The following is a 17087-nucleotide window of genomic DNA, read 5'->3' as shown; positions in this document are numbered from 1 at the left end:
GAATCTATAGGGATATGGAACTTTGTCTCTAACTAAGCTGTTTTACAACTTTGTACAAAGTTGTATAAAATGGACGAGTGCTAAGTCGCTTTAGTTGTGTCCGACTCTTTGTGACTCCATGGACTGTAGCCCGCCAGGCTCCTCTGTCCATGGGATTCTCCAGGCAAGAATACTGGAGTGGGTTGCCATGTCGTCCTGCAGGGGATCTTCCTGACCCAGGGATCGAACCCGCATCTCTTAAGTCTCCTGCACTGGCAGGCGAGTTCTTTACCAATAGCACCATAATGCAAATAATTCTTGTCTGTAGACATGTAAAAATATTTTTCTGATAGAAGGAAAACATTTTCCTCCTGTGGGAAAGCCAGTTTTGCAAATTCATCTCAGTATTACAGATTCAGCAGTATGTATTCTTTGTGATCCCCCTTTTGAACCCATTGAAATGGGTCCCTCATTTAATTAATGAGTTAAGTAACATCTTTGACATGTGTTAATTTTACATTTGTATGAACGACATTTGATCTTCTTTTGAAAATTATCATCTAACCTAATGCTCCCTTGGGCTTGTCATTTATGGAAACTCTTAATGGAAACTGAATTTATGTGGGGATGGAATTTAGGTAGATTTGAATGAGTATAATGATGGTCAATGAAAGTATGAAAGACAAGAGCTTGTTTCTTTCCCCAGGCTTGAGATAAAGACCCACTCAGTGCAGGAAATATGTCCTTAAGATTACAAAGATTTCTCAGGGTTTTGTTGTTGCTTTAGTTTGTGTACCTTAGTAGTACCTATAGAGAAATATTTTCTCATTAAATCTGTTACACTGCAATTATTTTTAATATGATTTTTGTTGTACTCTTTATTTCAAAGCCTGGTTTGTTTCTTTATTTCCAAGATTGGTTTAGTAACTAAAACTGCCCACACTTCTGATAACAATTACCAATAAAGAGGAACATGTATTATTATATATTTATAAATCATTCAGAATTTGAAGAATCTCTTAAGCCACTTACAAAATAAAATCTTTCTCAGTTCTGTACCCCTTCATCGGCACCAGAAATGCAAGGAGTAATTTCCCCATCATTAATACTACCCTAGTTGTCCAGGATTTCATCTCTCCTATCGTTGGTTTTCCCAGGGGGTTCAGTGGTAAAGACTCTGCCTGCCCGTGCAGGAGATGCAAGAGATGTATATTCGATTGTTGGGTCAGGAAGATCCCTGGAGGAGGAAATGGCAAGCCACTCCCGTGTTCTCGCCTGAGAAATTCCATGGACAGAGGAGTCTGGCAGGCTACAGTCCGTGGGTCACAAAAAGTTGGACGCTACTGAGCAACTAACCACACATGCATGCATCTTGAATTTAAGAGGGTCTGAAACATGATAATCAGGAGGAAGATTTTGGGTTATTCAAACAATAAAATCCTGTAGTCCAGAAGACATCATCAAGGCTCAAAATCAGTAGATGAACCACTGGGTTCTAAAGTCCTTTCTTGTTGCTAAGGAGAGGATCACCTGGAGTTGTGTGACATTCTTACTCAAGTGAAGGCTCCAGCTTATTCAGCTTGCATTCACCATATGGGCACTGGATTGGTGCTCTTGGCAGTGGTTCTTAATTAGATCTACCTACTGGTTTCTTCCCAGATTGCAAGCTCCCTTCTTGGGCTCCAAATTTCCCAGGGCTCCTTTTGTTACCCCCTCTCATTTCCTCACCTCTTTCCAGCTTCCTTTTTGTCAGGAATAAGGGGTGGAGGGGGGCAAATCTGTTCCTCTCTATTTGGACTTTCCTTACAGGCAGTTTTTCTTTCCTTGTTTAGTTCTCTTGTTTTTTTCCTGACAGTAAACTTTGATGGCTCATTACCTTTAGAGGTTGAATCATTAGCAAGCAAAATATTAGTTCTCTTTCTTAATATTCAAACCTTGCCTCTAGGCAAGGAAAAATATTTGCATTCCATTATTCTCTGCATGAAAGGAAAAAAATTAAAAAGTTTAAGTTTGTATATTATAATAGTCATAAATTGGAGTCTTGCCACAGAAAAGTATTTGATTAGGATGCTTTTAGGAGGTAGAAAAATTGATATTGGAGCTGACAAGCTCCCTTCATTATGCTTTCTCTTAGGTTCAGAATATAGAAGAAATTCTGTACCAGTCTACAATCCCTTTAGAAACCACTTGAGTTTGATATCTGTTTGGAGTTGAAAAATTCTTAGATTTTTAGAATGGTAACATAATTCATATAAATTTATTATGTAACTTCTTCCAGAGGGTCCTGGGATAGCACTGGTTACTCAGAAATTTTTTTTTTTTTTTTGCCATCAATGAATGGCAAAAAATGAATATTCACACTCCATAGGATTAAGTATTTAAATGGTCTCTTGTCACTTCAGAATATCTTCTCCTACTAAAAATTTCAGATCAGATTCTGTTTTGATGCCAAATAAATTAAAAACTTACCTCAGACTTTTCAGAGCTTTCTGGATTTTGCAATTTTGAATAGAAAATGTAGGCTTATATTTCTTCAATTTTAAGATGTTATCAATTTCAAATGATAGTTTTGAAAGCCCCAAAATAATTTACTATTATTCCATGTGTTTTTACTGTTTTTTCACTATCTTTTAGTTATATATACCTGATTTTATTGTATCTGGGGCAGTGAACATGGTGTGCATAATATTTTTTTTGGTTTTGTGTTTGTATTTGTTGAAACTTCCCTTGTGGGTAGCATGTGGTTATTTATCATAAATTTCTTACTTATATTAAAAAAGTGTTTATTTTCTGAGTGCATGTATGTATTCATGTATATACTGATCTCTCTCTATATATACATATGTTTGTGTATGTATAGAAATATCTAAGTAGACACACAGGTACATACTTATATATATTAGCAAATGTTGTTATATCATTCCGACATTGTCCACCACACTTATTTTGAATCTGCTTGATCTATTCTGCTATCTGAAATACGTATCTTAAAAGTTCCTGCTATTTCTGTAAGCCTATTAGTTTATCTTTCCAGTTCTGAGTTTTTTCTTTTCATTCTGATACATTTTATGTTGTTTGATGACTATGTATTTTATGGCTTTTATGTGAATGAAGCCATTCCTTCATTTCTTAATGACTTTTGCCTTCAATTCTTTTATTAATCAGACACTCTCAGGTTTCTTTTGATTGCAACTAGCCTGGCATTTTGTTGTTGTTAAACAGAGCTTGAATAGTTTAAATCTGTTTTGGATAATTTAATCCATTTATATTTATTATAATTACTGATATGTTTAGAATTATTTCTGCTCTCTTGTATGAATTTTCAAATTATTATAATTCTTGTTTCTCTGCCCGCCCATTTCCTCTTATTTTACATATATTTCTCTCGATTAGGGCTTGGTAAACTACAGCCTGCAGGCAAATCCAGTGCAGTATGAGTCAAGTTCAGTCATTAATTCATACATGGGGGATGTCTGTGGCTCCTTTCGTGTGGCAGCAACAAGGTTGAGTGGCTGTGATGGCCGCCCTGTGGCTGCAAGATCAAGAACATATGCTCTTCAGTACGTTACTGATAAAATTGCAGAACTCTGCCTTAAGTAATTGTTGGGTAGATCTTTGCTCTTTAATGACATTAAAAGATGTGCTGCCTTATTTCCAAGTTCTAGGTAATATTTTTTCCTAAATTAACAATTTTTTTTCATTTTTGATTACTTACAAATAAGCAGTTTATAAATCTTGGACGTGTGATCTTTCTGAATTTCTATGAAAGTCATGTTTTTAACTTCTTTTTGATGTTGACCCTGATCATATTGGTTTCTTCTACTTCTCCATTATGAAGGCTTCAGCTTCCTTTTTGTAATTGATAGCTATTTTGGAGGGAGATATTGGATTATATCAATAGCCATTCTTCATCAAACCCAGAAACCTTAGCATCTATTGACTACTTCCACCTGAATCAACTACCATATGGCTGGTGCCGGATGGTAATTTTCTATTTCTGTCTTTTTCCCACTTTGGTCTACTTGTTAATAGGAATTCTACTAAGAAAGTAGTAGAATTATCACCCCTTTTATGTATGTGTATATGTATGTATCAACTCAGGGATTTCTGTTTTATTCACTGAGTTTTAATCAATTCCTATTTGGATTTCCCAGGTGGTGCTAGTGGTAAAGAATCTGCCTGCCAATGCAGGAGACACAAGAGACGCATGTTTGATCCCTGGGTTTGATCCTTGGGTCAGGAAGATCCCCTGGAGAAGGGAATGGCTACACACTCCAGTATTCTTGCCTGGGAAATCTCAGGGACAGAGGAGCCAGGCAGGCTACAGTCCATGGGGTTGCAAAGAGTCAGACACGACTGACTGACAAACATTACCACTACTACTACCATTATTTTAATGCTCAAATTGTTTAATTTGGCCAGTATGAACCTCTTGAAAGCTGGCTCTTATGTCCTTTTAACATGCCCAATTATTCTTCTAATCTGTAACCAGATATATTACCCATTATGTAACTGGCCCACACCCTGCCCAGTTATTCTTTAAGTACTTTCTTATATTCTGGCACACCAAGATATTCCAGGACCATCTATCTTATACTTTTCTTGCCTCCATCCTGAAATCAGTTATTTCCCCAAGGATTTTAGGTTCCTTTAGAGGAAGATGGAATTTTGAAACTAATATCTGGGCACTCACTTATGTTCATTGTTAGTTACTAAAGTGTCATTGCTTCTAGATGGTCTCCAAAGAAGGTGCAAAATATATATGTGCGTATGGACATATGTATACACATATTATGACACATACATATCTATGTATATTTATATATCTATCCAGAGAAATGTATAAAGTATGTTCAAACATGACTTCACACTGGTATCTCCAATTCCAATTTAACAGCTCAAGCTTCTTTCTAGTCATCCTCCTTTTCTTATTTGTAACTCACTTCTCCAACACTGAAAAATCTGGCTCACAGTATCATTAGTCATCTTTATAGTGTCGTTTATTTATTTATTTAGGCCCTGCCACATGGCTTGTGGGATCTTAGTTTCTTGCCCGGGGATTGAACCCAGGCCCACAGCAGTAAAAGCACAAGTGCTAACCCTGGCCCACTAGGGAATTCCTCTATTGTCTTTAGTATAGTTACTTCTTTTCTCAGTCTCTCTGTATATAACTGATCTCCTGACCACAGGAGCCATATGTTTGGCCTTTGCTCCATCATCAGCCCTTCCCACTCCCTTATCCATCCTCCCCACCTCATGTCTGCTTGGCCTTTGCCTCTACCGCCACCTCCTTGAATTGGTTGCTTGCTGCATGGCCCAACACCTCCTCAGCTCCAGACTCACGACTGCCTCCTGTGCTTTCAGAAAGTGGAAGACCAGAAGGGAAAGAGACACGTGTACCCCAATGTTCATCGCAGCACTGTTTATAATAGCCAGGACATGGAAGCAACCTAGATGTCCATCAGCAGATGAATGGATAAGAAAGCTGTGGTACATATACACAATGGAGTATTACTCAGCCATTAAAAAGAATATATTTGAATCAGTTCTAATGAGGTGGCTGAAACTGGAGCCTATTATACAGAGTGAAGTAAGCCAGAAAGAAAAACACCAATACAGTATACTAACGCATATATATGGAATTTAGAAAGATGGTAACAATAACCCTGTGTACGAGACAGCAAAAGAGACACTGATGTATAGAACAGTCTTATGGACTCTGTGAGAGAGGGAGAGGGTGGGAAGATTTGGGAGAATGGCATTGAAACATGTAAAATATCATGTATGAAATGAGTTGCCAGTCCAGGTTCGATGCACGATACTGGATGCTTGGGGCTGGTGCACTGGGACGACCCAGAGGGATGGAATGGGGAGGGAGGAGGGAGGAGGGTTCAGGATGGGGAACACATGTATACCTGTGGCGGATTCATTTTGATATTTGGCAAAACTAATACAATTATGTAAAGTTTAAAAATAAAATTAAACACACACACACACACACACACACACACACACAAAGAACTTCATAATAAGCATTTTCTAGACATGCAAATAAAATGTACTCCTTAAAACAAACAAACAAACAAAAATAAACTATTATACTTCAAAATTGTCTATAAACAATTGCAAAAAAAAAAAAAAGAAAGTGGAAGAACCTATTAAGTAGAGGAAGAAGAGGAGAAATAAAGGATTTTTCTTTTTAAACCTTCATGGTCTGAAATGTTTGTTTCTAGGCCTGTTTTTTTATTTTTCTGAATTGTTTTTTTCTGGTAGCAGTGATGAACTCTTTGGACAAAAGAATCCTGTCACTTAGTTCTTAGAAATTCTTCGTCTCTATTTCTCCAACCATAGCTCTTCCTTTTTGTCTTTCTTCTCCTCTTAGGAAGATTCATTGTCAGACATTAGAACTTCTAATCTGTTTTCTGTGTCTTTTAAAATTTTCTCGAGAGTTTACATCTCATTACCTCCGTATTATGTCCTGGAGGAATCTCACAGAAGTATATTCCAGTTTACCAACTTACTTGGAAGTAGATCCAGTATGTTAGTCAGTCTGTTTATTAAGTTGTATATGGCTTCTCTAGGGGTCATTGGTAAAGTATCCACCTACCAATGCAGCAGAGACAGGTTCAGTCCCTGGGTCAGGAAAATCCCCTGGAGAAGGAAATGGCAACCCACTCCAGGATTCTTGTCTGGGAAATCCCATGGACAGAGGAGCCTGGTGGGCTACAGTCCATGGGGCCGCAAAAGTGTCGGGCATGACTTAGCGACTAAACAACAATGAAATTTATTAATGAGTACATTTTTCATTTGACAGACCTTTAACTGATTATTTTATTACTATTATGTTTGCTTCATAACCATTTTTTCTTGTTTTTATATATTTTATTGAATTTCCTGTTTTGTCTCTCCTATAGTATTAAACATTCTTTGAAGACCTTTCCGTTAATTCATCTCCTTAAGTCAAAGTTCTTTGTTGTTAATTGAATGACTGATCTTGATGACAGTCTTTCATGGTGTTGCCATGGGATTAGTAAATCTTATTTGGATATTTATCTCCAGTGACAGAATTCTTCTGCATGTGTGCCAAGTACTGACAGTTGCCTGCGTGTCCAAAATGACTTCCAGTGGTGATGATGTAGTTCTCCTAATACCACATAACATGGCTACAGCAAGGGCAGTATTTTCTTTCAGGATGGCTGTCTTGACGTCTTAGCTCAGCAGCTGTGGCGTGCACCAGATATAAAGGTCCTGAAGATTTCCTGCCTATAATACTTCAGTTGTGATGGCTTCCCACACAATGGCTGCCTCTTATACTTATTCTTGTGATTGTGGCTCACTGCTATGACTGCCGGTCTTTCTTTTAGCAATACCCCACAAGTTCATCAGTTCAGTCGCTCAGTCGGGTCTGACTCTTTGTGACCCCATGGACTACAGCACACCAGGCTTCCCTGTCCATCACCAACTCTCGGAGCTTGCTCAAACTCATGTCCATCGAGTCAGTGATTCCATCCAACCATCCTCTGCCGTCCCCTTTTCCTCCTGCCTTCAGTCTTTCCCGGCATCAGGGTCTTTTCTAATGAGTTAGCTCTTTGCATCAGGTGGCCAAGGAGCTTCAGCTTCAAGTGGCCAAGGAGCTTCAGCTTCAGCATTAGTTCTTCCAATGAAAATTCAGGACTGATTTCCTTTAGGATGGACTGGTTTGATCTCCTTGTTGTCCATGGGACTCTCAAGAGTCTTCTACAACACCACAGTTCAACAGCATCAATTCTTCAGCACTCAGCTTTCTTTATGGTCCGACTCTCACATCCATACATGACTACTGGAAAAACCATAGCTTTGACTAGATGGACCTTTGTCAGTAAAGTAATGTCTCTGCTTTTTAATATGCTGTCTATATTTGTCATAGATTTTCTTCCAAGGAGCAAGCGTCTTTTAATTTCATGGCTGCAGTCACCATTTGCAGTGATTTTGAAGCCCAAGAAAATAAAGTCTGTCACTGTTTCCATTGTTTCCACAAGTTCATGCCCACCAAGAATTCCTTTTCTGGTTAAGAATTAATTTCTTATAAAATAAAACAAATTAAAAAAATAAATAATTTGAATTAAAAAAAATTAATTTCTTTCTTTTCTCTCCCCTTCCTTCCTTCCTTCCTGTCTTCATTCCTTCTTCCCTCCCTCCCTTTTTTCCTCCCTTCTTCCTCCTCCTCCTTCTCCTCTCTCTTCCTTCCTTTTTCTTTATTCTCTGGTTTTGTGTGTTAGTCTGCATCTTAGAACCAAAATCTATAAATGAAATTTAGTACCTTTTTGTTAATGAATTTACATAAACAATGGCATTTTGTGTCTTATCCTTCATAAAGATAGAGTTATAACGCTTCTTTGTATTTGGAGTTTAAAAGACTTTTCTGAGTCATTCTCAATGGGCACTCAAATGTAGCACCATGTGAAAACCACACTTCCTGGCATAGTGACTTCTTTAGTATGTTTAGGCTTGAAACAGTGACACTATAATGTGGAAGAGCACTGGGATTTTGTCTGTATTTCCTATTTGATTAAGTTCATGTTTTCTTTTTATCTTTAAATGCCTTAAGTATTTCTGGAAGTTAAATAGCTTTTCTTGAAAGTCAGCCAAAGATTTTAATAGATAACTATTTGGAGGCCTGACTGTGGTTCTTTGTAACCATGTGTTGTTTGTAGCAGTCTTTCCCCACTTTGAGAATTTGATGATCTATTAAAAAGATCTGGCAATTTCCAGGGCCTTTAATTGTATCACCTGACTTCTGCCAGGTATCCTCTCTCACAATACTGTTTCATTTCAGTGGTTTTATAACGTACTCATTTTGAAAGCATGTTAAATGAACATTTGAGATCTGAATTTCAGTCTGTGAGTAACAGTATAGCATGTGACACCATTGCTGAAAACAGGCTCATGACTCAATGACAAACTCCTTAACTGGGACGTCTGTGTACGGACGTTGACATCACAACTTATCCAGCCAAGTTCTTGGGACACAAAGTATGAAAAAGTTTTGCTTTAGTCAAAAAATATGGTGTTCTTGTTATTAGTAAATATCTAACACACTGAGTTAGAGAATAGAAACAAAAAGGGTATAATAGGGTAAAAGCAACTAAGTTGGTCTCTGTGTCAGGTAGGTCTTCTCTGACAACATGGAAAAGGAGAAATAATTCCAAATAGCTTAAGAAAAAGAATATGTTGACTCGTGTAACAGAAAATCCAGGGGTTTGATACAGGACTTAAAATACTATCATTAGGACCTGGTTTTGCCATCTCTCTTCATTCAGCTATGCTGTGTGTTGGCTTCATTCTCAGGCTGGCTAAGCCTAACCTCTCCAGTGTTCAAGTCCAGAGGAAATGGGAGAAAGCGTCCTCTGGAAATTTCCATGTAAACCCTTGGATCCACTGTAATGGGACCAATTTGGATCATATGGGTTCTGACCCAATCTCCTGGGGGATCTTTTGCTCTGATTGACTAGGCATCAGGATGGCATGCCATCCAAAATACACAGATTGAGACTCAGAGGGAAGATAAATAGTTTGCCAAGGAAAACTGTGCAATTTAACTTTAAGCAACGTGACATGATATTGGATAGTCAACAACAACATGTCTTATAGATATGGTTGAATATTGAAGACAGAGAAAATAGATAAATAGACTAAAAACTCTCAATTGTATTAAGTAAAGGTGGCTGTGAGTTTCTATTTGATTACAATTTATTAAATTATAAAGGTTTTTAAAGGTCTTTAATAAGTGCTCTGTCATCAGTCTTACATATTATTTCTGTTCTTATACATAGACTAATTTATTTGTTTAAAATTTATTTAGAATTAAACTAAACAGAAGAAAGAAAGAAATAGAAATATATAGGAGTAAATTAGAAAAAGTAAATGTTTCATTAAATTATCCAAGTATACCTTAAGGCTCTTTTTATTTATTATGATGACCTGGAACACTTTAATTGCATTGCTCCACTTGGCTCTAGTGTATAGGTAAATAGTAGTTAAAAAAAAATCTGTTTGCTAGCAACCTAGGGGTAAACCAAACTGTGTTTGCTGTTCCCATAAATCCCAGATACAGTGCTCTAGGTTCTGGTCAGAACTCAATTTTTCTTGTTTACTGACTCACCCAGTAGTGTAAATATATGTAAAATATGATTATAGTATGGAATTCTAGCCTCAAGACTGATTTATTACACCTTCCTCTGAGATCTTAACACAGATAAAAATAGAACAGTGAGAAAATAAGCAGCTACTCCGCCTCTTAACCAGCGACAGGGTTACCCTTTCTCTCTGCCTCCTGGATCCACACCAGTGGGACCAGATAAACACATAGAAGTGAATTGTTCTCCACTTGGGTCATAATGTCATAACTGTGCTTGAATGTTATCTGTCTTTCAGCTTCACAAAGGCTTTTGCAATGATGAATGTAAGGTGTGGTCTGTCTTAAAGCTAGTTGTGGTATGGAAGGAAATTCTTGAGGGCTCTAAAGAAGCCTAGGAGCAGTAACTGGAATTGTGGGAACAGGGATTCTTTGAGAGCGAGGGGAAATGTCCTATCCCCACATTTTTGGTGGAGCAGAAGACGTAAACCAGGTGCTTTTTTCAGTGTTTCTGCTTCTAGATTAACTTAGCTGTCTCCAAGTGCATCCTGGGCATGTGTGTGTGTGTGTGTGTGTGTGTGTGAGAGAGAGAGAGAGACCTAAAGATACTAGAGCCCTTCCCTCTTCCAGTTCATGAGAAGTGAATAAATAAAGGCTTGGCAGCCATCTCACAGAGGCTGCTGACACCTGCTCCGGACAAATCCCAGGGCAATGTGCTTTCTATCTTCACTCCATGTTCTGCACGAAGGACTGAACTTTGTTTATCCTTATCCTCCATCCAGCTAAAGAGATTGTATTTCATGGCCAGCTGGTTCCCTTTGAGGGTGACTTTGGCTCCTTAAATATGATACTTGTCTAGATAAATGTTTAAGTTATTTAACAAAGGACATAAAACCCCACCTTTTCCTGATAGCTTTTTTCCACTTTTCATTACTCTAATAGAGATCATTTGTGTTTGTTGACAAAATTATTTGGTTTTGTTCCCCCAGGAACAGTATTAAAAAGACTAAATATTTTATTACTGTAGAAGGAATTCTTTCTACTTCAGTCGTACTTGTAGCACTGTCCTCTTGCAGCTGTGAATATGATCATAGAAGGTCTAGAGTTATTGGTGTTTATTTAATATAAGTATTCTCAACTAATTTTTCTTTTTGGGGGGGTTTCCTTTTGCTGTATTTCCCCTTATTGGCATGTAGTACTTTCCACACTCAACTTACCTACTAACATGAGAGTGCTTAGAATTAAAACCTTAAGTCATAATAAAAAATATTAAGTACACATGTTTCTGAAGATGCACAGAGGTTTTCCAAACCCTGCAGTGAATACCCATAATGTCTATTGCTGGGCCTTGCACATAATTTGCATTCTGCCTTGCTTGTTATTTGAGTGAAAAAGATGTAAATAGTTTGAATTATCTGTGTAACTATCCTCAAATCATAATATCAATGCCCTTCATAAATCTTGTATTATGGGTTATTTTGATGCTTTTGCTGCTCATTTTCACAGAGCCCTAACCCGTCGGCGTGGGCTACAGCCTCGTGAATGCAGTGGACTCAGATGTGACAAAGCTTCAGACTGTTTCATTACAGCCAGTTTGCCTGGTTTCACATTAAAAAGGGAGCCTAGAAGTGTAAGTCCCTGAAGATCAGAAAGCAGCCACCATGAACTAAGCTAAATGAGACACCTCTGATTTTTTGGGGCATGACTGTAAAACCAGAGATACCGCTGTTTTGTAGGGAGAACGTACCGCAGAATGGAGTCAGGTTATCTAGGTTTAAGAACCAGGTCTTCCCAATTACTACTGTGTACTCTTGGATAAATTCTTTAACGTCTCTAGGCCTTAGTTTCCTTGCTTGTAAAATGGAGATAATAATAGTAGTTAACTCATAGGGTTGGTGTGAGGATTAAATGAAATCATGCTACTGAAGGACACGGAACAGAGTCTGGCACTAAATGAACACTCAACAAATGTTAGCTGTTAAGTCCTGTCTGCCACAACTACTCCTTGACTCTGAAATACTAAAGCTCTTGGAATCTGCAGTGCTCGTTTTGGCACTTGATCATGCATTAATTCATCCATCACCATCTAGTGAGTGGTTTTAATCCCCCTTAGATTGCTGAACATGGCTCACAGTGTTCAAGATAGCAGATTGCCTAGTGATGCTGCTCAGATTAAACTAATCTCTGATAAATATTTACTTGCAGCTCTAAGTCAATCCTAGATGAGGATGGGATGGTTGGAAGGCATCACTGAGTCAATGGACATGAACTTGGGCAAACTCTGAGAGAGAGTGAGGGACAGGGAGGTCTGGTGTGCTGCATTCCATGGGGTTGCAAAGAGTCGGACATAACTTAGTGACCGAACAACAACAAGGTCAATAGTAAAAAAGCTAAAGGAACATGGCACCCTGTTCACGAAGAAGACATGTCTAGCTTATGGAAGCCCTGCTTTCTTCCTCATTACTAGACTATCTGGCTTAATTATGGGAACCTGCACCCTGAGAATGACACGGATAACAGAAGGTAAGTATAGAAGAGTCTGGAAACCTTACGCATTGTGAGAAATTGTGGCGAGGACTGGGTGGTACAGCAGGTAAGAATCTTTCTTTGATGTTAGGCACTATTGGAGAGCTTTGCTCTTTTTAGATTTCTGTTTATAGTCAAGTTTTTATCTTTGAGCTCCCGAGGCTGGTCTGGGATTAGTTACCATCAAGAGTTACCCATTTTCGAAGCCCTTACTCTCGCAGCTCCTGTGGCTTTTTTCCCAAGTCAGTTTTACTGTCCTTGCCATTTTTTCCCCCTCAAAGACTTCTCCCTAGAGGTTCCTAAGTTTTTATGAGCTTCTTGAGAGTGCCGACCAGTTTGCCAGAGGGCTTCAGAGTTGCTAAATCCTGAGTCAAACTCTCTGCCCTTTCCCCCAGGCTTACTAGGCTCTAGAGCAGTGGAATAGAAACACGCAGGAAATGGGGACTAACTGTAGGGGTACAAGGGGCCCCGTCTGGAGCATGAACTTGGTTTGAAGACCAACTCTACAGCTGTGCTGCTAACCCTGCCCTCAATTTTAGACTGCCCTGGATGTTGAGGATTCACTCTGGCTATCTCTCAAGTGATTTTTAAAATTCAAATTACTTGAACTTACCAGAGGGAAAGACTGTGGTTTTTCCATAAAATAAAAAACTGCCACATTGATACTATATTTGGTTTGGAGACTGAGTGTATAAATATGTGGATCAAAACTGTCCATGAAAGCACCCCAAACGGCTTTTTCTCATGATCTGATGTTGGGCATTACTGAATTTTGCACGTAGAAAGCAATTACTTTGATTTTATGTTCATTTTGGTTTCTAAAATCAGAGGTAGGTGCCATCTCAGACTGTTGTTTGCAAGCATTTCCCCCTGGTTTTCTTGGCCCTGCAAGCTTTCTACTGTCCTGACTGACTGTGACTTGTCACGGTGGCTCAGCTCTGTTTTGGATGTTTTGCTAACAATTCAAACTTGCTGTTTTCCCATCACAATTATATTCTCCATTATTTTTCATTTTGTCTTGTTTTTTAGCAATAGTTGTAACTCATGTAATGGTAGGATATTTGTTAGATGTAAACTCTTAGTCCTGCCTGGAAATATCAAATATTTAAAACACTGTATTCTTTGGAAGCACACAAGGAATAATATTTTAACACATCGCTTTTATTCACTGAGTTGACATTAAGCTAAGGTAATTTTGTTCCATGTTGTGTAATGTTCTCACTTGTGATTATTCCTGCAGTTTTCTCATTTTGTTTTTTTAATCACAACAACTAAAGGGCAACAAACAGCTGCTGGAGTTAGGGTTGTCAGACATTTTAAGTAGTTTTTCCTTTTGCATGAAACAGTTCTGTTGAAAATACTAAATTGTGTATATGTTGAGATTGCCACCCGCTGGTGAAAATAGAGAATTTCCATTTTAATGAGTAATTTAGGAAAACATATTTGTTTTCTGTTTCTGGAGTATGAATTTATATGTTTAGGTTTAAAAATATATATTTTAAACTTTTCTAGAAGAATAAAGATTTTTATTATTTTGGAACACTTTAAAGATCTACTGGAAAAAATTAAAAACTCTATCATTTGCAACCATTTAAAAATCTTTATTTATATCTCTTGTGGCCCCTACAAAAGGGAGAAGAGGGAAAAAAAAAAAAACCAAAACCTCAGAATATGCCTAAGCGTTATCAGTGGTTGCTGTTGACTACTAAGATTGAGGGAATAAAATAAATTTTGTTGCTTCTTTACATTTGTATGGAGTTGTATTTTCTCCCCCTACGCAAAGCTTGTATTGCTTTAGAAGAAAAATATAAATCTGAAGAAGAAAAATAGCTATATGCTAGTGTACATAAATCTAAATGTAAGTTTCACAAGGGCACTTGATAGAGTGTTTAAAAAAAAAAAAGCGCCACCCTAAATCAATGCCACATTTAACTAAAAAGATACAAAAGGAACAAAAGCCTGGAGATTGAACTGCAGCTTTCATCACTCCACTAGCACAGATTTTAAATTCAAATGCATACGTAAGAATTTATTATGTGATAAAGATGCCATTTCAAATTCATGTGCAAGGGTACCTCACATCATTTACCTAATATATTCCAGATGTGAAAAATTAAAAATATGCAATGAAATAAATTAAAAAATATAAATTAATATTTAGGCTAAGCAAAAAACAAAGGAAAAATTATAAAGGAGAATGTTGAAAATGTCTGTGTATAAGTATCACCAGGAAAACAAATGATAAAATATTTAGGAAAAATATTTAGAGCTTATAGAACTGACAAGTGAAATAAGACTTTTAAAAAAAGGCCTGTGAGCATTTGAAAAGAATATTAACCTCATTACTAATCAAAGGATTACATATGTTTTGAAAACTGAAAAATTTAACTATAAAATTGGCCAAGATTTAAAAAATGTTATTATACTTAGTGTTTTCTGATAAATGTTTTCCTTTTCTGATAAAGCTTTCAAATATCTGACATGTTGAAAGTGTGTTGCTTGGTAGATGAAAGATGATACAGACAAAAGTACTCCATATTATAAAACTCTACTGCTGTTTAAAATTATTCCTTAAAATATATTTAATAATATGGAAAAACACTCATCTAGAATTTAAATTACAAATAGGGTTTAAGTAATAACACAGTTTTATTTATATCTATCTCTCCATAAGGATATTATTTCAGAGTTTTAATAGTGATTATCATACTACCAGAGTTATTGGTGATAATTTCCTTCTTCATTTATTCTGTATTTAAAAATTTTTTTGAAGACAGTAAAATTGCAAATACATAAAATGCTTAGTAAAGTTCCTTTAAAATTGGGGTGTGAAATAATACATGTAGTTTGATTACTAGTTTAATAAAAATATATGTTATATGTACCTATGTATATTCATAACTATAGATTAAAATTATTTGAGAGTTTAATAGTGGTTATTTGTATGGTTATTTCTATAATTATATTCCTAGTTAGAGGTGATTATTGTATCATTCATTGTGTAAATATTTTACTTCTGATAAACAAAGATGTGCATTTCATATATATATATATATATATGTATATATAATCTTTGATCTTCCCAGGTGGAGCAATGGTAAAGAATCCACCTGGCAATGCAGGACATGCAAGAGATGTGGGTCCAATCCCTGGGTCGGGAAGATCTCTTGGAGAAGGAAATGGCAACCCACTCCCATAATCTTGCTTGGGAAATCTGATAGACAATGGAACATGGTGGACTACAGTCCATGGGGTTGCAAGAGTCAGACATGACTTAGCAACTAAACCACCACTATACCTCAATAAAACTGTTAAAAAAAGAATACATACAACTCTTGTTCTTTCTTTCTAAAAAGAAAATTTAATATTTAAAACATTCAGTGTTTACCTTTTACTAGCTCAATATTTATTTCATCCATTTATTGATATATAGAATACCCAAGATATTTAAAATATCCCCTCATTGGCATTTGGCACTGCAATGAATCAGCATTTTAAACCAGTCTACACAGATTTGGATCTGTACATTATTTTCTATAGTGGGATGGTGGGGGGAGTAGAGTAGAATATTTCCATTTATCAAGATAGGTTAGTCCCTAAAAGGAAATTAGCATCATGTACAAGGAGCTGACTGCTTTGTGGAAATATTCAACTATTATTTCATCAAAAAAAAGTAGTTTCTTATGATTAACAAACTTAAGCAAGCAAATATGATATGACTTTTCAGAAGCAAACTTCTTACCCAGATATTAAAATATCTCATTAATATAAACTTGGCTTCAGCAGTAATATTACTGATTATGTGGACTGTTAAATAGTCCATCTGCAATGCAAATATAACCCTAGACACCTGACATCAATGAATTTTCATCAAGCAACTTCAGAACTAAATTAAATAAAACTCTTGATTTGATGCAGCCATTCTTTTCTGATAAAGCTTCCAAATATCTGGCATCCTAAAAGTGTGTTGCTAGGTACGTGAAAGCTGATACAAAGGAAAATACGGTCTCAATCATTTTTTAATAAAGGAAACTATACAGCTCTCCTGTGTAACTGCACACTGCCTGACTGGCAGGTAACACTAATATGTGTCCAGAGGTACAACAATGTATCTGCCAGGCTTGCTGAGCTGTTTGGAGATCTTTTGCTCAGACTCTCCTGTGGGACAGCTGGGTGTGTAGTCTGTTCCACCTTACTTGCAAGGCTGTCTCACTCTGAAGCCCTACCAGCTAATATCAAAATAGTAACGCATGGCATAGACCTAAAGAATGAATGAAAATACTCATCCCCAAGGCATCTCATGAGTTGATTATAATAAAAATTGCTTAATTATTTATTACTAGTTGCTTTATAAATTACTCACTCTGGTTTTGCTGAAGGGTATAAACTGTGAGATGGGAGTAAAGAGCTAGAGAGGTGAAATTGTCAGGGGAATCTGTGGTTAAGGGTTTCATGTACCACACAGATG

The sequence above is a fragment of the Bubalus kerabau genome, chromosome 8 (assembly GCF_029407905.1).
Source record: "Bubalus kerabau isolate K-KA32 ecotype Philippines breed swamp buffalo chromosome 8, PCC_UOA_SB_1v2, whole genome shotgun sequence".
NCBI lineage: Eukaryota > Metazoa > Chordata > Mammalia > Artiodactyla > Bovidae > Bubalus > Bubalus kerabau.
This window is presented reverse-complemented; position numbering follows the sequence as displayed.